This window comes from Atractosteus spatula, chromosome 10 (assembly GCF_055471065.1).
Source record: "Atractosteus spatula isolate fAtrSpa1 chromosome 10, fAtrSpa1.hap1, whole genome shotgun sequence".
NCBI classification, from domain to species: Eukaryota; Metazoa; Chordata; class Actinopteri; order Semionotiformes; family Lepisosteidae; genus Atractosteus; species Atractosteus spatula.
Window position 1 is genome coordinate 22,851,725 of NC_142715.1, and position 9,791 is coordinate 22,861,515.

A 9,791-nucleotide genomic window follows, 5' to 3' on the forward strand; every position below is an offset into this window, starting at 1 on the left:
ATGCACGTTCCTTCCCAATGCTGAGGCGATCATTCGGAAGATGGGTGTGAAGAGAGACAGGCTTTGTCGACTAAAAAACAGGGCAGGATATGCAAGAGCACTAATCACTGGCGACAGTTATGTTCTTCTTACTATAGAAACTCCTACATTGCAAATTTTTTAAAGACTTTGAAACTAAAGGAAAGTGGTGACAAATGAAACAGGCACAGGTGGGGCTTGAACCCACAATCTTTGGTTTATGAGACCAACACCTTACCACTTGGCCACCACGCCTTAAAGGGTGAATAAATTATTTTTTTCTGAATCTTGTTTACATCGCCTGGAGGCAGCAACAACAAAAAATAGGGATTTTTAACAAGGAGATACGCAGCAGTGGTGTAATCCCAAAAGATGCCCCCGAAGAGACTGGAGCTTTAATCCAGCTCCTTAGAGCGCTCGGCCGCGTTACTCTCGACAGCGGCTCTTCAGCTCTTGTTGTCTGACCTAGTGGTGTTATGACGCATGGAAGCGACTGCAACTTCGTTTTCTGAGATGCTTTCTCTCACGAGGTGAAACCTCAACTTTGGCACCTCTGGATATACTTCTTCTGTAGAGCAGGCTTTCACACCTTAGCTTATAGCACCCTTCAAGTCATTTTATTTTTATAGAAAGATGCATTCCTGTTTTAAAAATGCTTTATGAGGCGTGTTTGATTAAACATACAGTTTTCTTATTGTAGAATGCAGATCTGTGCAGCAATTGTACTGGATTTGACTGGGATTCTGAAATACTTCTTGCAAAGGTATGTAGACTTTCATGAACCTATACTAAAAAACAGACCTGAAACTCCCTAGCTTCCAATCTCTGATGTTACTGTCCTGAAACTCGGACGTGATGTTCTGCAGACATGCAGTGTCCCTTTACTCTCGTTGTTTTCAAAACGACCTCCGTTGTCGGGCGCAGTTGAAGTGGAACTGGCCTGACTGCACTGGCTCAAAATGTCCCTTAATGGGACTAGAATGAAATTCTAATATACGTATATCGTTATAAGTCAATTAGACATCTCTGATTATACAGTATGTCCATTATACATAAATGGTTGAAGTTCTATTATACGGATACATTTAGAGGACTATTATACCTATATAGTTAAAGGTCTATTATACATCAAAGATAGGTCTTATAGGTGTAGAAACTAGTAAATCAAGCCAATGATTTGGTTTAGAAATTTATTCTGAAAATATACAATTATTCACACCTGAAAAATATGTAGTTCCAATTATGCATTTTATACAATATTGTAATAAACATGTTTATTACAATATTGTTTATTACAACATATCATAAAAAACGCAACTAGTAAACTTCAGCTACAAATTATAGTAACATGGGAATATATATATATAGTAATGACAAACAAACTAATTACATTAACACGCTAATATTTAACTCAAAACCACATTTCGATTCAAATTTAAGTTTTAAAAATCACAACTTCTATATTTCCACGAAAATATTTTTAATGTTGCACAAACACTACTTTCTAATAAAGACAGAATTAAACTGTTCTGTGTCTCATGGTGATCCTCCTCTCGATACTGATGAAATGTTTAATATGATCCCTCGAGAAAAAAAAGAGTCCATTTCCGCCTGGAATGATTGATGCCCCATCAAACATTTTGTAATATCCCCGGAAGTTCATACAGTAGAATCCTGGTTCGTGGGTAAACAAGACTAAGGAAACGAGTTGGAAACTTGATGTCGAACTGGGATTTAGATCACCCGAAATATTACGCTACATTGGGCAGTATGTGCCAGAGAGTGGCTTTTTCACTCAGACGTCACTCAGCTGTTTTGAATCCGGCTCGAAGGATGGTGTTTTCTTGTTCCTTAATGTTAAAATGTGAAAATATCGAATTTGTCTTTCACTTTTACGTTCACCGAAAGCTCAGCAAACAGAGAAGCAGAGGCTCCTGTTCTGATCTATCCTCACATCTGATTGTCTTCCTTTGACCTTTAAAATGTGCACTGTTGACTGTTCACTCTTCCGAACACAATTAAAGACCTGCGGAAAAAAGTCGGTATCGGGAGTTTAGTTCAGTGGTAGCGCGCATGTACTCTATGAAGCTTCGTTTTCAATCGCAGCCGTCTTCACTCTGGATTCTTTTTAAACGCTATATTTTTCCTTCCTCGTGTGACTTCCCTCGTGTGTGAATTTCAGGGAGACACATAAGCCCTTTGTCTGTTTTAAAGAGACATTTTTTTTTAAACCAGACAAAACGAAAGACGTAGTAATTAGACACATGTAAAAAACACGTGAATCTAATTGAGAAAATGTGGACCGGGGCGATGCTTTACTAGTAGCGGCTCTGAGCTCACTGTAGTGAAGTTGAATAAGGGGCTAATAGGGCCAGTGGTGCAATGGATAACGCGTCTGACTTCGGATCAGAAGATTGCAGGTTCGATTCCTGCCTGGCTCGTGAAGCTTTTAAACCACGCTAAACACTGTCACCTAGTGTGTGTGGTCCTACACAACCTTACTATTGACTGGATGAGTCTCCTGTTCTATCTCCAGTTCTTTCCACACATTCTGCCTGTTTCACCACCGTTATTGTAGGACAACAGCCACAGATATGATAAGAGATACTGTTCCGAACAACTGTCTTAAATAATCACATTGATAAAGGTGACAATAAGTTTTTTTTCTTTAACATAACCTTAAATTTGCCTATAAAGTTTACTATTTTCTGTAGCCACAGATCACCAATATTTCTGCTGTCTCCTGAGAAACACAAGTATAGAGTTCAAACACAATAAATAATACCACAAATCTATTCAGTTAACACCCAGATGTAACACAACGAATGTAAGACTTACACCCCCTTTAAATATATATTTCCTTAATTTCAGTTCTCTTCCCTCCCCAGGATACCTGCAAATTCACTATCACATATTAAAGACTGTACATGCATTACCCGTACCTGGTCTGAAATGTACTACAACTAATAAAGATATACATTAAAGTTAATTATTAATAAATAATACTATAATTCATAAAGATGTGTATTCAAAAGATTCATTGTGAATAGTTGTGGTGTCTGGAAAGCAACCCCAGTGGGCAGTGATTCGTCAAATATACGTATTGTAACACCCTCGCCCGGTGGTGAAGAGGAAGTGCCCCTAGGCGCTCATAGTACTGCTGGGCAGGCTAGGAGTTGTAGCCGGGGAGAGTATGAGGGTCAACTCGATGACCAGCAGCTGACCCTGCATATGTAAATAGTGTTATACAGATGCAGCCATTCAAAATGCGCGGGCGATACCGCATTATTTTCCGGTACGCTGTACGCAGTCTACCGCAAGTTACCGTTAAATACCGCAAGTTACCAGTAAATACCGCTAGCAAAATAATAGTATCCGGAATTTCCGCAAGGTGGAGCTAATAAAGCTCAACCTCTCATGTTTGAGCTGTAGCCATCAAAGTCTTTAACAAAGATATTACTAATAGTATTAATAATAAATGACCTTGGACAAGCTGTAAACTCAAAGAATTGCCCTGGTCCACATTCTTTTTTTCATTGACCGTCTTTGTAAAAGTAACACCACAGCATTTCGCAATCACGCATTTTTTTCCAATCATGCAAAGTACAGTAATTTTTGAGAATCGATTCACCATGCCTTTCACATGCTCAAAAAAGAGATTGATTTAGGAACATAAACATATTACCGTATGCAAACTGTACTGTATACAGTATGTATATGTATATTTAATGTCTTAACTGTGCCCGTTTAAGTATTGAATATTTATATGGAATTTTACCACTGAAGGGAAATCTTAGTGCCTGAGCATAAAAAGAATAGGAGCATACTGCAACGCGTGTGAAGGCCATAAACGATATTAAGTTTGGAACATAAACATACAGTATATGGCTGGTCTCGGTACTTTAAAGAAAACATACACGAAACATGGTTTCATTATGACCAGAATCGGTCTTGAGATATTTTTAACTTGATTTACAGTATTTGAGAGGTATGTCTTGACACCGATACTACGTAAGTACTGCTCACGTACTGTATATGTTTCTAGGTTTATATTATGCATTTCATACGGTCAAATTACTTTTGAGCAACTGATAAGAAGCGCGAAACGGTATGCCCAGGGCGTTTTAGTTTTGTTTTGTGCGGCGACTGCTTTAACTATATCGCTGTGGATTGATTAGAGATATCGAGTACATACAAGTCATTTTTTAAATGTTGTAGTTTGTCTTGTAAAAATGTTACGAGAACATCATCTGTCAACAATTACACAGGTTCTGTTTCCATATTGCGGATTTTGGTTACGTAATATTATTTTCTAATTTAACGTTGTGAATATATGATTTGGGCAAACAGAGCCGCAAAGAAGTACATTATGGGTTGTTGTTTTTTTTGCAGTTTTATCTAGAACAAGCGATGCTTAAACCTTTGTCTGATTCTTGTGAAACTATCCACACGACAGTTACCCACACTAGGAGTTGACTTCAGTGATGTCACTGATGGTATGTTTCTAAAAATCCATCCTCTGTAAAACGTCTTCTCTAGTTGTCCTGCATATGTATTCGCTAATGAAGCTGTGTGTTCTGAGCCTGGATCTCTACATTTCTGTATGAACCAGCTTAGAGGGCTAAAGACAGCTTGTGTTTAAATTGAGTGTAAGGTAATTTATGCTTCTAAAGTCATGGTCAGCATTTATTATTGTACTGTGCTGTAAACTTGTTCTGTGCCTAGTCACATTATTTTATAGCGTTTTTATAGCGTTATCAAATCTGGTGGCGCTGTGTGTTAGTTTCCTGACTCCCATGTCACATGGTCTGTGATTGAATCCCATGGAACTACTGTACAGTATCACTTTATTTTTTAACAAACATTTCTTTGAAAAAATGAAACGTTTCCCTTGGTCAGAGATTAAATAAAACCTCACTCGCACCATACAAATTTATATTTCTAAATATCACAACATGATCAAATTTAAGTCTTTTTTACTAACAATGAATAGTCACCTATGCGTTACAAAATAAACATTTATATTGATTTGAATCGCTTTTTGATTTAAATCGTAAACGCGTGTTTAAATATATGTGTTTAAAGGCGATATACTGTATAAAAGCGCTGATTCTTATGGAGTGTGTTCCGCCGGGGATTCAAAAAATTTATTTTTTTTTAATCGCGTATCTAAGGAAAATTGCAGTATAACTTTGTTAATGCACAAACAGTGGCATGTTACATTATAACTTAGGTGTCTCCCCTTGCCAGAAAGCTCTAAATTGCATTTTGAGTGCGGTTTTTGACTTTTTCTAAATTTCAACCCATAAATAAAGCTGATAAAGCTTAGACTAACTGTATTCTAAACTGTATTACAACGTAAATTGCAAAAATGCACTTGGAATCTGTCCAAGCCCTCCTACGAAAATTATTTAAACTGCGACACTGATCATTCATCTCTAAATAAACTTTATTTTATATAGCGTTTTAGGCGAATAGGTAATTAGATTGCTCATAAACCTAATCGCTTTTTCTACATAAACACAGCGTGATTGCTCTCTGAAAATGCTTTTCCTTTATATTTAGGCTCAGATTTCAACTATAGATCGCATTATTATAAACTTTCTTGGAAAAATGTATTTTATGTAAACCATGTTTGCTATAATTCATTTAGGGCTAAAATACGTTCATTGTCTTCCAATCGAGTCGAGTTGACATTAGAAGCTTGCCACTCCCGGACTGTTACACCAACGCATTAGCATGTTAAAGCGTCTTAATTGAGGTGCCCAGCTACCAGTTAACACTGTACTTCCTACTTTAAAAATACTTGTGAAACTGGTTTAATTCGTCACAGCCAGCACTCCTGCAGAGAGGGGGTTGTACTCGTAAAGTAGAAGCAGGCGAGATTTCCAGCGAAAGATACCTCCCCCCCTCAAAAACCCAGTAAGCAGCAAGGCTTTATGTTGAAAATGGAGGTGGATTTTGTTTATGATAAAGAGGAGAAACTGGGATGGGAGGAGGGTTTGGTTTTGCATGAGGGGCGGGATTATGATAATTGGAGGAATTTGCGAGAGTATAATGGTTTGATATATTTGATTTTGTATTGTGGTCGTTATCTATGTTTTTGGTTGGTATTATGTTTATATGGTTGTTTTTGTTGGTTGGTTGTTATTATGGTTATTAATAATACGATCTATAGTTGAAATCTGAGCCTAAATAAAAAGAAAAAGCAAGTGATTAGGTTTATGAGCAATCTAATTACTTATTCGTTTAAAACGCTATATAAAATAAAGTTTATTATTAATTTGCTGGACAGAGCGGTGAACATTATTATGCATAAGACAAAGATAATGATCCTGATGAGTTTAGAAATCTGTGTACGCTGTAAGGTTTTTACTTCTTAAACTTTTAAAATACACGTTTCGAATAGAAAGAAATCCTCTTCCTGGTACAGTCGCATGAAGAGACAGGCGAAACAGCCCTACACAGCCCTGTCGCAGTACACGAATATAATCATATCGTTATTAAATTCTTTAGATACGTGATTCCATATTATATTAGCAGAAAAGCTTAAACTACCACTTTTTCACACACTATTTCACATGTTAGTTAAATTTAATTTATTTATATATTATATATTTATATCTCTGACCAAGGGAAACGTCTCATTTTTTCAAAGAAACGTTTGTTCACAACGGCGACTGTCAGAAGATAGGACACAGCGGCTCAGGCACCCACTGAATGGAAAAGGGGCACTTTAATGTTCTGTATGGCTAATACTAAAGCCAATACTAATATTCAATACTTTAATATCCTTTTCTGTATGTTTAACAATAGTGGGTACTGGCCTAATTCGTCCCTGCTCCCGTTGTTAGGTGTTAATGTGTTGTTAAGTGTGAATTTGTAGCTGTTTCCCTGGGGTCTGGCTTTTTTTCTGGAAAACCATAACTGGTCTTGTCCAGATTGACTGTCGGCGCCCAGGTCTGACAGTGCTGCTCCAGCAGTGCCAGGTTCTGGCGCAGCCTCTGTTCTGTGGGCGACAGCGGGACCAGGTCGTCTGCACAGAGCAGGAACTCGATTTCCATAATTAATGCAGATCAGTAAATCAAGGGACAAAACAATTATTGCGCCCGAGTCCTCAATGGGCTTTGACGTGCTAATGCGTTGGTTTAACAGTCCGGGTGTGGCAAGCCTCTAATGTCTCCCGACTTTGAAAACCAAGTAATAACTTAACTATATGTGCAAACGTTTCATATGTTGCTGTTGTGGATGCCTGTGGAGTGTATCTTATTTGCCGTGCGCCCTCCCCCCCTCTTTCCCTCAATTCAATTCAATTCAAGGTGTTTTATTAGCATGGCAGATGGGTTCAATCAGTGTTGGGTATTTACTTTGCTTTGAGATTCCACTTTTAAAGGTGATATATAAATTTTTGACTAAAATAAATTGATATCTTTGTCTTCTAAGCTCTCTGTGTACAGTGGAGCCTCCTGTCCAGCCAGCACATGTCCACAGACATTCACAACAGCGACATATCATAAAACGTTTGCACATATAGTGTGCAAAAATGCACTTTATTTACTAAAAATAAGACAGATATACTGTATCAATTTATGTTGCATTAGCCTGATTATGATTAAAAAAACACATATAATTAAATACGCGTTTGCGATTTAAATCAAAACATGATTTAAATCAATATAAATGTTTATATTGTATCGCATACTGTCCAGCCTCCATTTCTCTATAAAAATGTACTCTATTACACACACACACAATAGAAGCAGGAAGCAGAAGCAGGGACCGTTGTCAGAAGGGAAGAAGGTGACTATTCATTGTTATCAAAAATGACTTAGAATCGATCATGTTGCGATATTTTGAAATATAAAAGTCAATTGATTGTCCATAATATTGCTATTCTATTTTTTCGAAGAAATGTTTGTTAAAAGAAAAGTCCAGCACCAGCTGGATTTGAACACACAACCTGCAAGTTGTTAATCAGGCACGTAGACCAGTAGGCTACAAGACAACTCGCATGAACAGGGATGCGAAACTGCCCTACACAGCCCTGTTGCAGTACACGAATATAATCATATCGTTATTAAATTCTTTAGATACGCGATTCCATATTATATTAGCGGAAAAGCTTAAAACTAACACTTTTTTTTACACGCTATTTCACATGCTAGTTAAATACTTCGATGCTTGAAATGTTTAGGGAGAAATGGAATACCGGTGTGTATTTTTCCTTTAAAGTACCGATTCCTGGAATCTGACTGGCTGACACCCTTCTGAAGTGGTTCCATAAAATCTGGTATACGGAAAAGAAAACATTGATAAAAAAAGCCTGGATTCTCATGTATCTCATACAAGTATCTTTTAATACAGTCTTTGCTGTGCTCTTGAGGATCCTTGTGATGTTTTGAGCTCTAGTTGAATGATAAGTGTCGCATTTTAAATCATTTTCGTAGTTAGAAATTATGAAACACCCTGTTAAAAGCAAGGGAGTTTTTATGCCCGTTGAAGTAAAACAAAATGACTGACAAAGTATGGCTTGGACAGATTCCAAGTGCTTGTACAAATGTGCTAAAGAAATTATACTTTGAGTATACAGCTTGTCCAAAGTCATTCATTATTAATACTATTAGTAATATCTTCGGTAAAGGCTTTGATGCATAAATATTTCTGATAAAGGTAGGTTGTGTACTTTTGTCCAGCTGAGCAATCTTGCTTTCATAAAATATGTACGTGATGCATTATTATATTCCCTTTTAATCAAATTCTAAAAGTATGCCTGTTGACTCCAGTATCTCTTTAGTTAAAGACTTCAATGCTTAAAATGTTTAGGGAGAAATGGAATACTGGTGTGTATTTTTTCTTTAAAGTACCAAGACCAGCCATATACTGTATGTTTATGTTCCAAAATTAATATCGTTTATGGCCTTCACACGCGTTACAGTATGCTCCTATTCTTTTTATGCTCAGCTACTAAGATTTCCCTTCAGTGGTAAAATTCAATATCTACAACGGGCACAGCAAAGACATTTACTGTAAGTCTTTCTACGACAGACCAACGGACCACGAGTGCCCCTGTTGGTTAACCAATCACGTACTGTGGTGCCTCGCGTCATCTTGCGTCACAATGCGCGACGCCACCTGCAGTACGTGTCTGTAACGCGCACTTTGAATGGCTGCATCTGTAGTAGTTCTAGTGTCCTGTGTAGTCTTATAAGTGTATAGCTTGTTGTTAAGTAATTACCACCCTAAAGATGTTTACGTGCTCTGTCAGTCTCCTCATGTGTGTGTATATTCTGTGTTTGGTTTTGTGTGGTTGATAAAGAATAAAGCTATCACTTGGTTCATTTATCTCGTCTCCATTGGTCCTTTGTCCTGAGAAGAACCTGCAAACGCTACATTGGTGTCAGAAGCGGGCAGGATGGACAAACCGTGGCAGACATTAACCGATTCTGTCAAGCGCTGGCTGACTCTAAAAGAGACAGAACCCACTGGCAGCGCACATACGGAGCCTGAGCAACTCCTGGGTGCGACAGGTGGCCACAGCCCTTACCAGGGCTACTCAGTAGTGGTTCTGCCGGTAGAATTGGGGCAACTGGCTGCTACTCCTGGCCAGCGGATACCCCAGAGAGAAGATACCCTCCCTGCCGGAGCCGACCAGCGATTCCCACACTCATCGGCGCGGGTGCGACCCGGTCTCTACGACTGGGAAGCACCTTATTAAACCTTAGGCAGTTCCAGCTCGCGGCCCGAACGAATGGCTGGAACCGGGCAGAGATAGC

At 38.2% G+C, this 9,791-nt stretch overlaps 2 non-coding genes across 2 annotated transcripts; one reads left to right on the top strand and one right to left on the bottom strand.

Moving 5' to 3' along the window:
• Positions 1–201: 201 nt before the first annotated feature.
• On the bottom strand, positions 202–273 carry trnam-cau (transfer RNA methionine (anticodon CAU)). The gene has a single exon. It is a non-coding gene; the product is annotated as a tRNA-Met (tRNA).
• A 2,113-nt stretch (positions 274–2,386) lies between these two features.
• On the top strand, positions 2,387–2,459 carry trnar-ucg (transfer RNA arginine (anticodon UCG)). Its single transcript has one exon. It is a non-coding gene; the product is annotated as a tRNA-Arg (tRNA).
• The last annotated feature ends 7,332 nt before the right edge of the window (positions 2,460–9,791 follow it).